Consider the following 15,432-nt stretch of genomic DNA (forward strand, 5'->3'; position numbering starts at 1 on the left):
TAATTTTGGAGATATTAAATTTCCCCAGTTTCAGACAGACTCATCTGTAATGCATTGTAACAACTACTTGAGAGTTTCTGGAAAGGGGCAGATGAATCCCAAGAGAACTTTCTCCAACCTCACAGTGCAGCCCAAAGCACAGCACAGGGGGGACAGGCAGGGTGGGATGGAGACAGGCTGACCCAGAAGACAGTCTTGTTGGTCCAGAGCCCACCCTGTATGGAGAAAATCATTGTACACGGTGTATTTGCGCTCACTGAGGCTCCAGGACCTCCAGGAAACAGGAGGAAGGCTATTATGCCATCTCGGCAGTTCCAGGGTATGCACAGATATTCTAATTGCAAATACCACTGCTTGGTCAAGGACCGTTCTCATTGCAGGTGGTTTGCAAAGGCAGCTGTGCTTTAAGCTCAGTGTAAGTGATCGGCCGTACCCTGAGCCTGGGAAAATGTGTCAGCTGTTGGCAAGAAGCACTCAGGGCAGTGTAAGCAGCTGTCAACAAGGAAGTCATCAAATGGCATTTCCTGCTTGGCCTTGGCCACCACTCCATCTGAAGCTTCAAGCACAGTAAATCACAAGAGAAACAGAGAGGAAGACAGGAGGGGACCAAGGACATAAACATCCCTTGGTAAGCTAAGACTTGGTGCAGGCCACTTTGGCAGGACTGCCCAAGAGCAAGTAGCAGTAGCTAGCTTTGTACAAGGCATCCTGTGGGATGGTTTCTGGGCAAGGTAATGTGGAAGCTTTTTTGTATGTTTGCTTTTTGGTTTTTGTTTTCACACCCACTCTCTCTCCTGAGATTTATTAAGGGGTGTTGGATAGGTAGTGGGAGAAAGGACAGATTTTTGGATTAATACAAAAATGATACCAGGTTCGTGACCCAAAGAGCTGGTGGACACTTGCTGGAGAAGTGGAGCTGGCAGAGCAGGGAGGCTTAGTGTGCAAGTCACAGAGGAGACAACTTTTTGGGGTGCAAAACAACCTTCCGCAAATACTTACACATTGATGGGCACACCTGGGCCAGTCCACAAAGCACTCACTGTCTCCTAAAAACTCTTGCAGCTTCAGCTAGGTGCAGGCTTTCCTCCACATTCAGGTAACCCACACTACAGTACAAAGCTTTGCACATGTACTGCTTGTGAGCACCCAGACTAAAAGCCAGGAGGTCCTTTGTACCAAAAAGTCCTGCATAAGGTCAAACTATTGAGCATATTGAGAGTTGCTGTGGTCCTGATATGTGTCCTCCCCATCTCCTTCCTGTTGTTATCAATTCCTTGCAGACATGCCTTTGCATGTAGAAGGCATTTGCCTCTGCTCATTTTAATCATTGGAGAACCGTACCATGAGTTCTGCTTTCCATACCACATGTACCAGGTTAGATGGATGACATTTGCAGAGAGCTGTTCTAGTATTGCTTATGCAGTGGCTCTACAGCCACTCTAGGGAAAAAGTCTGGCTCTCTGTCTCCAGTGATTTATTGCCCCAATTTCAAACAGCTAATAAATCACTGCAGAGAGTCCTAAGCTTGTGTTCACATTTATTATGGTTCTGGTGGGAGAAGTGATGTGCAGATATTCCGGATACACAAACACATGTTCTCGTGGATTTGATGGGGATCTGAGGCATGCAGTCAAAAGCTAGCAAGAGAGTGAGTGGTAGGCTAGTGATAGACTCTGGTTCCTGCCTGGCATTTTATTTTATTTTTTTTTTTTGTTACCTTAAACTTGGAAAGCATAAAGGAGACCAGGGCTTGGTTTAGTGCATAGTAATTTAGAGGGAGCTGTATATATGCCTCATTGACTGTTCAAACAAAAATCGGGGCACAGTGAGCAGGCGTAACTTCTACTTTCAGCAAAATCTAGCCTTCCTTTGTATTTTCTCTTGAACCGTAGGAGCTTTGGAATCCTCAGCCCTGAAGATTCAGAAAACCTCTCTCTCCCTTAGAGGTCTATCTACACAGCAGTAGGGCTAGCCTCTCTCCTGCTGTCCTTCTCACCCTATGTAAGATGTAAGATCCATGTGCTCCTTCAGGGTCTGCCCAACAGAAATCCTGCCCTACCTTCCCTCTTGTGCCTCTCCCCTGCTAACAGTGGTCTCTGTCATGTCTCCCAGGTCCAGTTGCTGATTGTCCCTCACAGTGCCTGTCCCTTGTCCAGCAGCATTCACAGGACCAAGCATATAAACCTTGCTCTGAATTGCCCACAATGGTCTCCTTAAATGATCATGCTTTAAAGGACCCCAAGTACTTTGAGCACCTCAGCAGTTTCAAGCCATTATTAATGGCTTGAATTCATACTCTGTTTTTATTTGCATGTTATATTAAAATTTGTGAGATTTACTCATAGAGCCACAGCTTTTAAATCCAGAAGGACTGTTTAGTTCCCTTCCTCTCATGTCCTGCCCTAATTACTTCTGTGTCAAGAAGTGGGCATAAACCCACTGACCTGGCTGTCTAGGAGACAGCTGTGATTTCATCCCTACCTCAGAAATTGTTTATAAAGAAATGAGGAGAAGGATGTCTCAAAACATGCAAAGGATAAAAGAGGAAAAAAAAAAAAAAAAGGAGAAGAAAAAAAAAGTACTTCATTACTCCAATTTCAAATTTTGTAGTGGAGACTAACAAAAAAAAAATCAAAATAGCTCAAATAGTTGAAATAACTGGAATTTCATATATTCATTTTACCAGAACAAAACCTTTGACTCACTCCAAAGTAACCTTTTTAGTTTTCTAAAACTTCCAACAAATTAATAACGGAGAAAACAATTATTTATCAAGCTTTCAGTTGTAATTTTTTTTTAAACAAGACTTTCTCTCCTTATAAGGAAAGTCAACAGCCTTTGTTCTGAGGTAATTCAAGTGCCTCCACAGTCAGGAAAGTTTCCAAGTTTTCATCTTAGATGTTTTGTGTTTTTCTTTTTTTTTTTTTTTTTTTTTCCCTCCACAGCACCTGACCTTTCCTCCAAGCTCCTTCCTTCCCTCTTTAATCTGTAACCAGTACTTCAGTTGAGTGATTCAGTTGGGTTTTTATATTTTCCTTGAGAGCAATCCATACCTCTGTAGCGTGGACAGTGCTTCTTCTTGCTTCCTGACAAGCTGAAACTAATTCCCAGTCCTATGGCCCAAATTTCATGGTATTTGGACATTGCCCAGTTCAGCACTGTGAAAGCTCAGGCTTACGTATGTAGGCACTCATTACCTACTGAAACCACAAGAAGTCAGGGATACATGGTCTGTAGTACAAATCACCTGCACCCTAGCTTCAATGTCAGTGTGGCCAGTGGTGTGTGCTGCTCTGTGCTCCACTGCTGCACTTTTAACATGGATTTTACCCAAGGTTTGACTGACTACTTCTGACTAAGAAAATCAAGCTTGGAGTCAACAGATTAAAACCTCTATCAGGGCCTCTCTATCCAGGAGCAGTTCTGTGGCCATTGCACACACAGAAGAGGACTGGAGGACTGGCGATCCTTAGCTGGGAAGCAGAAGTTGGCCCCAGGAGTGGAAATGCCCATGCTGTGTTGAGCGCCGCTGTCACAGATGCACTGGAAGAGGGCAAGGGACTGGGACAGGGACGGGGACCTCCTGGTGCTGTAAAACCAGTCAAGATGGAATGATGCAGGGGTGGGCAACTGATTGTCTCCTCTCCAGGATGGAGAAGGACCATGGTTACTTGCCTCTGACACCAGCAGGCAGAGTTTGGAGCTCCCTCTGGAGCTGAGGCTTCCGATCTGCAGTTTTATGCTCATTTCAAGCTAGCTGAAGCATGGAATCATTTCCACCACCCGGCCTGAAAACATGCAAAGTGAGAGCTCCATCCACCCACATTTTTGGAATGAGCATCCCGCACCCAGAAACAAAGTGCTCCTGGGACCATGAGGAGTGCGGGTGTCAGGACCCTGATGTGCCTAGAGCGCTCAGAAAGGAAGATGCCATAGCAAAAAACAGTCCTTCTCCGTAACTTATTTCTGTTTGTATAGATGGCAGAATTGGAGTTCAGGTTTGTGACAGACTGAAATCTTTGGGGCATATACAGTGATAATATTATTATAAAACCTTGTTTTTTAATGAGAAAATGATGCACTCTTTTTTTTTTTCCCTCTTAAGAGTGGTACAAAGCTCACAGTTGCATGATGAGAAATAGCTATTGTTCACAGATATTAACAGAAGCACAAATCTGATTCTTTGGTAGAGGATCTGATAGATCACTATGGATCTGAAAGATCACCATGATATGGGAAAAGAAGGAGAAAAAAAAAATATGAAAAAAGAATATGAATATGAGATACTGAGTCTCCTACATAGAGGGGCACAAGGCTCTCTAACATAGATCAGTGAAGGACTAGGTTGGCTGGAGGAGGACAGCAGAGATGAGCAACATGATGTCTACAAGTGGCTACGGTAAGAGAATTTGCATGCAAAAATACAGGAAAATAACCTGGATCTGGTCTTGCTCCCCTGACAGCAGGGGTTTCTGTACTGAAATTTTCCTTAGAAAAGTATCAGGAAAACAGAAGGGAACAAATAAACCAAAAGAAGATAGGATGCAGGTTCCCTAGAGATGTGAGGGCTTAGGACGTCCCCCAGTAAAGATCCAACCGAACTGTTAAGGGAGTCAGTGGCATGATTGATATGCATCGGAGGAAGACTAACATCCTTTGACAAATAGCAGTGGGAAAGAGAAGAAAAGAAAGTCCCACACAGAGCAAATGGTTCTCCAACAGAAGCAGCCGCCATGGCAGTGTTGCTGGGAGAAGCTTCTGCTGGGATTCCTCTGCAGCCATCACTGGGGTAACTCGCTGCATTATTCTTGTTCGAACAGCTCTGTTCAGACCATGTGGTGAGTCATGCCAGCATATTTAGATCCTTACATAACCAATGCCAAAAGGCAAGGTGTTACAGCATTGCTATGCCAACACAAATGCCCAGGGACCAACTTTGCACTCAAGAAAATGAGTAAGCAACCCCTCCAGAACAGACTGAGAGCATCTCTTAGACATCACCAGCATGGTATTTTGCTACAGGAATGAGCTCTACCTCTGGTGGCAGAATTTTTACCAAATGCAGTACTGGTGAGGCAAGACTGAAAAACAAATCAGGGCTATTTCTACATTCCCAGTGCAAACCCTGATTCATGGAGTTATGCATATTGCCACAGTGACCTGTTGGTGCATGTTTAAGCATCAGAGGTAAAGTGTTTAGCTAGCATTACAGGACCCTTGTAGACACTAGAGATACAGATGAGCATCATTGCAGTCTACCTACAAACAGGAACTGAAGATTGTGTTTGCAGGTATGATTTGAAACTAAATAGTAACAGGCATGTTATTCTCATATCACTCAATTTTGTTGTCTCCTGTGGAATTACAGGGCTCTCTCTAGCTTTGTGCTGTTGAAGAAATGTGAAGTGGCCTTAACAGAAGGTATTATTTTACCATATTCTCCAAACTGGGCATCTCACTTGGCTATCCAAAACAGCAGCTGCCTCACACCTGCCCCCTGAAACAAGGGAAACTCCCTTTATTAAAGGTTCAGTCCCCAGGAAACAGAATGACACTCTTGCCTTGCAGATACATACCACACCCAGCACTTACTTCTAATGAGGCTGGTAACCACTTCAAAGCAGCACTGCCCTGAGTAATACTAATTCCTGAGAGGGTTAAATCAACACTTCCTAAATAAGAGCACCTAGCAAACCCAAGGACTCCAGCTAGGAAGATATTTGCGCTGAGCGTGTCTGACTGTCTGACCCAGAAAAGCCAAAGAAAACTGAGGGCCTGGAGATTCCAATGCCTCTTTAACAGCAGGACATTGGGTGGGTGAAAGATGATGCCAGAAAGTTATGTGACTCCTTATGTCTCAGAGCAAGTGAAAGAAAGCTGTGAACCTGTCAATCTGACCTTAGAAAAGTTTTCTTACCCAACGGCTGGTGATAATGTGGGACCTGTACATGTAAGGAGGTGCTGGACAGCTTCTGTCCTATCTTCCTACAAAAATCTTTCTTGTCTGTATTGCTTTAGAGGGGGTTAAACAGAATTCCTAACCTGCAAGCCAAAATCAAATTACAGAACATCCTTGAAGCATGAGATTAGATCAGAACCACTGTTTTACGAGAGACAAAGCAAGAAATCCCATTTCCTGCAGGAGGGATTGCATATCTCCACTCTGTCTTAAGACATGCAAACCAAAGAGAGAATGCCAGCATGTTTTGTCAACAAGGGTGAAGAGATGTTCTTATCAAGTTTTCCCTTGCCTCCAAGGACCTGCTGATGGCACCAAGTCAACTCTTCAGTTCTCGTATTATCAAAGTGAAAATTCCTTTTTCTAAAGCCAGACCCATTTCCTTCCTACAAACAAATCGCTGCTATTTGAGTGGGTCCTCTCCAAAACTACAGCTATATTCCTAATTCACCTCAAACCACCTTGCTGGCCTCAGGCAGCAACCTCAGCACTGTACAGACTGCTCCTTCAATTTCAGCTTCCAGCACGTTTCACTTAGTTAAAATAACATATTACCAAAGTGATCTATTCCAATGGAGATCTCCTCTCCAAATGGACTATCCAGAATCTTGTTATTTTTCTCTTTATTTTGTGATTGACACATTGCCATCCTGACTCTGGGGCAGGATTGAAGTTCAGTATCCCACAAACACATATGCTAGGAATATATTTCTTATGTCCTTTGAGACCTTGCAAACCCACCCTTTCAAGGCAGATCAAGTGTTCTTGGTTTAAGAGCATGATTTCATGTGAGCCAAAACCAAAATGGGACAGCATCAGGAATTTCTTCCATGTCATATTAATATTTGCCTCTGATTAGCTGCTTCCCAAAAAGTTTACTTCATTTTTTCCCCATTTGTTGTACCCAAGGACAGAATGGCAACAGGCTCTGTAGAGAGAAAGATTGAAGCCCAAAGCATCTCAGACACACATTTTATATAAACACTGCTTCTTCTGAAATATTTGCTCTTCACCTCAAGCACTTGTTACTGAGTTGTGGACCAGTCACAAATGGTAATATTCTGGTCTATACAGAAAGCTTCTTCAGCTTTTATAAAGAGGTGTAAACTTCAATTTTCTTCTGTTTTCCCTTCTTCCTCTATCACAACCAGGCACACATTAACACAACCAAGCAGTATATGAGTGAACAAGACTTGAAGGTGTCTGAGTTCTCTTTTCCACCATGGCTAGTTCATAATGGGTTGCAAATAATCTTCTAACACTGATCTTCAGTAAATACAAAAGCCAATAAACTCAGCCTAACCAAGTTAAAGGTCCAATTTAGCTAGCTGTCAGCAAAAGATGGTGGTTACACTCTAAGAAGTAGGCACCTACTTTTCCAGTTACAAATATAGTTTAAAAAAAAAAAGCATAAAACTTGTTCATGCTACAGTGATGCAAACTGAGTTAATCATTCACAGTCCCAAAGCAGGACAAGAGTTACAATGCTCAGCTGCTAATAAAGCATAATAATTTCCTTGAAACACCATCCCTTTCTTTTGGAATTGCATCTTTAAATACCAGACTGTTCTCTTTATCAGTGTCATAGGTAGGTCAGCAAAAGGACACGCTGCTGTCACTTCATTCCTGGCTGATTACAGCCATAAAGCAGAACAAGGTTTCAAACTGCTTCCTATAAGCTGCAGAATTGCCTGCAACACTGCAACTCAAAGCTTCCCAGTGTTGCCAGCAACAGCATCCTTATTTTGTCTCTGAGAACATGGACAAGGGAGGAACCTGGGCACAAAACTGGGTGGTTCGGCTTCAGCTGATGATGCATCTCTCTGTGATGCTGGTTTAGTTCTGATTTAATATGTCCAAACAGAGCCTCTTTCTCCTGGATAAAGGCAGAAAGTGAAATCCAAAAAATAATGCAAATGCCAGTGGACTGTCAACCATAGGACCTGACAGGTGGTAATAATATATAGGTAAATGCAATGCAAGATCTGGGAAAGCTTTACCTGATCTTAGACCCTTGAGATATCCTAGAGGGCAAAGGTTACAGGTGGAAAGCTCCCAAAGTGCTTCCTGCCTATGAACAACAGCATTCCTGTGTCTGTCCGTTAAGGCCATTTTGGGGTGCAGAAAACAGATCTCTCTGCCCTGAGTTCTCCAGCCTGTGCCAACCTGCAGTAGTTAGTGCACCCACTGTGGAAGTATTTGAACTGTAAGAGAGAGTCTGGGCTTCAGAGAAGATTTAGCAAGAGAGGTGGAAAACATTTCAGCACATGAAACTTCACGGTGTGGTGGTCAAACCCTTTGGAAAGGAAGGTTCAAACCTCTTTGTGTGGAGTAGTGTCTGAATTTCAGGGAACCCATCTCCTCCAGTGAGTCAGTGATCTGAGCAGGGCCTCGTGCTGCTGGAGAAGACACATGGAGTAGCCCTCTTAAGCAGAGAAAAGTATAGGCCAGGCAAAGAATCACAGACAGACATATCAGGGTCCAAAGTCATCTCCCAGAAGAAACTATGGGCATCTCTGGGCCTGGCTTATGCAGAAAACTCAAACCGGACCCACCTGGGCATTGCCTACAGGTTGGACTCTGCATGTGGGTTGCTGAGTGTCATCAGTGCCATCCAAGGTACCTCTCTCTCCTTTGCTGTTTTTGGAACTCAGGTGCCAAACAGCACTTGGGATTTTCACTTCTGTTTATGCAATGCAGTACTGAGCTTCACAATGCCTAAGACCTTCTTCTGGACCAGTGCCAAGACCCAACAACAACTCAGGTGATTCAACCTGCTTGTACAACAAATTCCACTAGCATCCCCCCTCCCATCCCAGTCAAGATATGGAAGGCTTTTCCCATATGCTGTGTATGAATGCTCATTTAAACATTTTAGTGAGAGGTACATAATATGGAATGATCTAAAGAAATCAGCTTCCTGATGCTGGCCTCATGTAGCTCCCTCCAGGCCAGGAGAGCAGAGGACACCAGGACCAATAGGGTCTATCTTGCACCCTTTTCTTTGTAGAGGTTACCTTGGGGTAGGTTTGAAGCACATATCAGAGTACATGAGATGATGTTTTGTGCTACCACCATTATCAAGCAGTTCTGCCAAAAGAAGAACTACAGAATTATCAATGCTGTTATTTAAGTACTATAAGCAGGACATCAGGGAGTACAGGACACCTCTGTTGGTAGCAAACACCTACCCTGCATTGCCAGGTCTCTGGGCCCTGCTGTTCGTTCTCCTCTCTGAGGTTGTTCCCAGCCTGCAGGCAAGCTGCAAACATTGAAACGTGCGCTCTACATGAACAACAGAAACAATTTTTAGATCACATTCAAGTGCCTAATTGGCTAAAATTCAAAGGTGTCAGAGAGAGAGCAGCCCTTGAATAAAGCATCAGACGTAGAGCTGTTGTTCCAACTTGCCCATGCTCTCCCACTCTCTGCTACCCCTAATCTTGTGATGGCAGAGCTGACACAGCTCAGACAGCAGGGCAATGAGCTTCCAGCACATGAAGACACACATTCAAGGTTGAAGGTCCTCCCAAGGAAGTGTCTTTCTGTTTCCAAGGAGTATACAAATTGCTGCCCAATTGGACTAAGGCCCCAGGTTCCTAACGGCAAAGTGGAAGCCCTTCCCACCACCAGGATGTAGCAATCAGTGTTACAACTTGTATTTGACATCTTCCTTAAATCCCCAGCTCCTAGAGTCATGGTGTGATGTGAGACTCAGTTATTTTCACAAGGATTAAAGTATTCTCCTAGCTCCTCTGCTTGAAAGCACACTTCAGACATGACATTTGCTGGCTCAACATCAAAAAAGCAATTAAAAAAGACCCACACTGACATTCTTCTATACAGCCAGATGTTTAAGTCAGTGTTATGCTGAAGTCATTTTCATACAGATTTGTGATCTTTTACATTTCTGAGCTTAGTGAAAACTACTCTACCAACCCCTCTAGGGATATGACCAATAAAATGGTAGCCAAACTGTGTGCTTCTTAGTACCTGAAACTTTCTCAGTGTCCTTTATCCAAGGACTGCATTACTTATTTTTTTTTTCCAATTTCCATGCCTTCCTCAAACTTTATGTCTGTGTGCATTGTAGTCACAGTCCCCAAAGCTCACAAGTTACCTCCACTGCAGCCCTCCAGCTCATGTCTCAGAAGCCAAAATGATAAAAGTTTGTAACAATGTAAGGTGTAGTTGAGGAGAAAGGAGAAAAGATGATGATGCAAAGGAATGACAGCTCTGGCCGACTCTTTAGTTCCTCTTTTCACATGGAAACAGCATGGTCAGAGCACAGTGCTGTACTCACGAAGTTCTCCAAGCAAAACCAGGTGCTTAAGAAGCAGCACACGTTTCACGTTTCTGGCAGTGCCTGTCCCCACTTGTCCTGCCATGTGTGGCCTAAGAGTTGACATATATACCCACTGCAATGAAGTGAAATTTCCTCTCTGCATTTAGGAGATTGATGAGCGGACAGTGTTTGTTTCGTGCCTTTTACTTCAGGCTTTTACACGTGCTGGGAAGAAACAAGCCTTGAAGGGAAGGAATCTGAGTGTGCAGCCATTCACTTACAAAGCATGCCCCTCTATCCAAGGGATTTCAGAAGTGCCTGTCACACCCATCTCTGAGCATGCACCATCACATACTGGATATTATTCCAGCATTCATCATTTGACTGTGATCCTGCAAGATGAGCAGCTGTGACATCTCTGTTTACAGGCCTAGCAACAGCATCCAACCACACAGAAGCAACAGCAATGCAATCCTGAGGTTATTTAGGTAGAAAGAATGAAAGACAGACTAACTGTAGCGGCAGCATGCTGAACAAGGCCAGCTCCCTAACATCTCAGGTCTGGTGAGAGCCTTCCCTAGATTCATGTCTTGCAGTGATCCAGGGGGACTTCTGCTTCCCCTAAAGGCAATGCAAGTTGCTCAGCCCCATCTCTGAGACTCACCTTCAAGGTTCTTTTGAACTGCAGCCTCAGATGCTTCAGCTCCTTTGTACAAGGGACTTTGCACAGCTCCGTGCAGGAAGGGCAGATAAATGCCAAACTGGTTTGTTCCTTATGCTGCTTTTTGGCAAATGTCTGCAGCCTTGTTACTAGCTAGGGGTAACAAAACACGTGAGGGAGATCTCTGAGTGAACCTGAAGGCCCATTCTTGCATCTTTCTGAGCATTAGGAAATGGAAAACAGCTGCAGAAAATGATTTTCTCTATTAGGAGTGAGAATGCTACAATTCAAGTTTGGTGTGTCTGTGTTTGGAGTGCATTGGTGGAGGGAATGAGTTGTATTTGGAGTTTGGACCTGTGAGTTTTTGCATCTCTGTGTTCAACCCCTTGACCAGGTGTGTGCAAATATTCCTGTGTCCTACACATGACACATACACATGACAAACAGAAAAATGTCCCCAGTCTCTTGCAAGGCAGTGAGAACAGATGTGAAGGCAGCGGGCCTCATCCTTTTCTGAAAACTGGGCCCGACAACAGCTCCAGGTGTGAGCTGAGAGCCCTACTTGCAACTGTTTTCACACAAGGCCCAACTTCTCTAGTCATTGCTCCAGCAGCTAGGAAAAATGAAAACCTCTTCTCAAAATAAATCTTTCAGGCAGTGTGAAGCATCAGCTGTTCCCCCTGTAAGGCAGCAGCTTCCCGTTGAAAGTGTCTATGGGGGGAATGTGTCAGCTTCATGCCTGCAGCTCCCTGTCCTCCAACACCATGAGGAAGATGATGACAGTTTTGAGGATGCAGTGATAAATCCATGCCTGTCCTCAGGCTCTACAGGATGTCAAGGGTTTTGTTGTGGTCACTTTTCCCAAGGAACCAGGATAAAACTGCATGATGACAGTCCAGGCTCTGCAGCTGCTCCTTGAATTTGCCCCCAAGCTCCTGCAGTTGCAGTGTAGTCTCGCTCATGCCTCTCTGTCAAGAGCAAAGAGGGTGGTTGCTTGCCAGTTCACTCTCATCTCCAAATTTCTCCTCAGTACTCAGCTGCCTTTCTGGTGATACATGAGAGATTTCCATGGGGAAGGACTCCTCTGACCCATCTGGTTTGACATCTGCTCTGGTCTAGGTTTCTTCCATGTCACAGCTCCCTTCAGTGCCCTGTGCTGGACCCACGGCTCTCGCAGATCTTTCCCTGAAGAACACTTTGCTCCAGTCTCCTGCAGACATTCAACAAGAATCCCATGTCTGCAGGGCTCCTGCCCGCAGCCCAGACAGGCAGTAGCTGCGGGGTGAGGTTTCCACCACTCAGGTCCCCATGCACAGCACCACCTGCGCACCGTGCTGGGCTCTGCTCGGTGTCACCTTCCTCTGACTGCTCCAGAGTCAGACACTCCTCATCCCTCTGCTGCCATGTTCAGCTGGTTTATACCAGCCACGTCTGTGCTGTCAGATGCATCACATCACCCTCGCTGAAGCAAAACAGATGTGGTGCTGGGGACAGCTTGCTCCAGGGACGGCTCCCCGCAGGCAGCACGGATGAGGCTGTGCTCTGTCCAAATCTATCCCAGCAGACTGGGTGCCTACAAGCCCTCCCCATGCCCTCCCGCTGGGTTTCAAAACACACAGCACATGCCCTCAGCATTGTGCTACAGAAACATCATGCTGTGACAAAACCATCACTGTGACCTGAGAAACCACTACAAAAATAATAATATTTCAGAAAAACTATGAGGAGAGCCATACTGAGAGCAGTTTGGACCCAGGCATTGTGCCCTGAAGGACTCCTACGAGCAGTGGGACGTGAGCTGCTCATCACCACTGAGCCAGGGGATGAGAATCTGCCTGTGGGGTGGGTGTCCTTAGCAATATGGACCTAGCCACTGTGACAAATCCATTTCATTGTGTACCCCATATGCATGGGCTGCCGTAGAGCTGCCCTTTCATACTGCTTCTCTTTCTTTTATTGCTCTGTTTCCTTTCTTCACATCTTTCATCCATCCCTTTTTGAGTGCTGATGTTCTCTCTTTGACTTAAATCTAAAAATTTATCTACAACAAAAAGCAAAGTAGAAGAGCAAAAATGGCAGGGAAATGGTGAAAGAAAATAATGGAAATAAGAAACAGAAAGCTGAAAAGACACAGAAAGGAGAAGGGGAAGCAGAGCAGAAGCACAGTTGTGGGATGAAGAGACAGGAAGATGTGCAGAGCTGGGTGGACACAGTAGCACAGTGAGGTCTGAAAGTTTCCTACAGGTGAAACCAGCTTGGAGAGCATGTTAGCAGCCTGCCAGACCCAGGACAGGAGTTTTTAGCAGAACATTTTCACAGTTAACTCAGACTCCTTCAGCCCCACTGACCCAGACTGGCTGATTCCTTCTTTGTTCACAATTTCCATTTGCTTTATCAGCCACAGATTTTGCTGGTCTCCTTCACATCCTGTCCCCTCCAAGCAACTTGGCTGGGCTTCCCCTCTACTGACAAGTCAGGAGAGAGGTGCAAGGTCTCAGCCATTTCTGGTCTATCAGTCATTTCAACACCGTCTCCCAGCACACTTCCCCAGAGACACAGCGACAACATAGGCAGTGCTGAACTGTTCGGGCACAGGCAAGAGAGATGCTCAGGAACGCTTCAGAGGCCAAGCACCATGTGTCCTTGCTAGATCTTGGTGGCAAGCTCATAGAAAACAGGCCCTGCAGACCCTGGCTTCTTCCCTGTGCTAGGACTGAGGCAGTGCGGCTCCCTGACCGCATCTCTGCTCAAGTTTATCATAGTATAGAGGCTGGACTGCAAACCTGGTGGTAGAGCCATTCCCCCCTGACGTTATGCCACAGTGGGCAGAGAGCCCACCAATGACCGAAGAAACATTTTTAAATTAAGCATCCAGCCCTTCGCTTAACCTATGACGCACGTGCACATCATCACACTGTCCCCCGTGGACTTGGAGCCGAAACCACTCAGGCAGCGTCACCTGGGAGCGGGGTTAACTAATTAGCCTGGTATGCACGCGGCGGCATCGCGGGAATGTTTGGAGCTGGGGTTGATCCTGGCACCAGGGTGCCGTTGGGAAGACGGGTCCCACCCTTCGGACTGGGATAATATTTTTCTAATGCCCTGCAGTGGTTGGCTTTTGTTTTGCTGAGTTGTTGCTATGCACCTGAGGCTCCGTGAGGGAAATCGGCTCTCCAGAGGAAACAACATTGGCAAAAAGTCACCAAATCATTGTTCTGGCTGCTTTCTGTGTCATGAACAAACACATGAATCTGCACTTGTTTATCGGGAGGCACAAGGGCAGGATTTTGCCGGTTATCCGCAGAGGTGATTTGTCTATTGGACCTGCTAGTCTCGGTGGCAGCAGTTAGCCCCAAAAACAAAACCAGGAAGAGACTAAGTGTTCCCATGCAACTTCCAGCACAATCAGCAGCCCTCCTCGAAAGCGCCTTTTAAACAAGAAATGGGAGAGGGAAAAAACAATTAGCACCAGAGACTTTATTAAAAAAAAGACAATTCTTCCATTAATCAGACCCTTATCAGCAGCAAGGTGATATAAAGCCAGGGTTTAATTGGAACAGAGAAAATGTGTTTTTGCTGGTGTGGAGAGCCTTGTCTATGCGAGCAGGAATGTGGCCTGCATCCTGTTTTCTTTACCGATGGGGGAGGAATCCGCTCTGTGATTCCTTGAAAGGCTGCGGCATGTTTTCCACCAGCTCCATGCTGGTTTTGTGAATTACATCCCTGCTTCTCAGCATCCTGGACAGCAGCTTTGTGCTCAAAGGCATCCCAAAACACCAGCTATGTTTTGTAGGAAAAGAGCAACCGCTCCTTCCGTTGACAGCAACAGGTGCTCCTGGCCCCCGCTGGACCTTCACGTTCCACCCGATTCCGCCAGTGTCTGTGGACCACTGGCTAATTCCCAAAGCAGAGAACTTTCCATACCTCAAATTTGGTTTGCTCACTCACACGGACCCCCTTATTCACCTGGGCCTTTGCAGAAGGCAGGAGAAGTGAAGTCTGTTTTGTTGTGCTCCATCCTGCTGGAGACAGAGAGCTTCCCTGGGGAGCTGAGTGGCCTCAGCTCTCAAGGAGATCAAAAGCAGGCAGTAGGACCTCAGCACCACGCAGGGCAGGACCCTCCAGTCCCTATGCTCTTATTATCCCAGGAAGTACCTTTGAAGGGCACTTGTTCATTGCCTTCTTCATGGTAAAGGTTTTAAACTGAAATTGGTAAGTTGTTTTAAACTAAAACAAGGTAGATTTAAATTAGATATTCAGAAGAAATACTTTACTATAAGGGCAATGAGGCACTGAACAGGCTGCCCAGAGGAGCTGTGGGTGCCCCATCCCTGGCAGTGCCCAAGGCCAGGCTGGATGGGGCTTTAGACAACCTGGTCTGGAGGGAGGTGTCCCTGCTCACAGCAGGGTTTTTGAAACTAGATGGGCTTTAAAGCCCTTTCTGACTCAAACCTTTCTGTGATTCTATGTTTCTGAATCCTCGAGGACAGCATTCAATCTCTGTCAGCTCCTCAGCCCCATCCACCA

The 15,432-nt window shown here is 45.6% G+C and overlaps 1 long non-coding RNA gene across 2 annotated transcripts; it reads left to right on the forward strand.

The window, feature by feature from the left end:
* The first annotated feature begins 471 nt into the window (after positions 1-471).
* Positions 472-7,072, forward strand: LOC137843118 (uncharacterized). 2 transcript variants are annotated; one of them, XR_011089375.1, is made up of 3 exons: positions 472-628; positions 1,893-2,008; positions 2,113-7,072. It is a non-coding gene; the product is annotated as an uncharacterized lncRNA (long non-coding RNA). The 2 variants fall into 2 exon arrangements; XR_011089374.1 differs by having other exon boundaries at positions 1,893-7,072.
* The last annotated feature ends 8,360 nt before the right edge of the window (positions 7,073-15,432 follow it).

Source organism: Anas acuta, chromosome 21 (genome assembly GCF_963932015.1).
Source record: "Anas acuta chromosome 21, bAnaAcu1.1, whole genome shotgun sequence".
Lineage (NCBI taxonomy): Eukaryota > Metazoa > Chordata > Aves > Anseriformes > Anatidae > Anas > Anas acuta.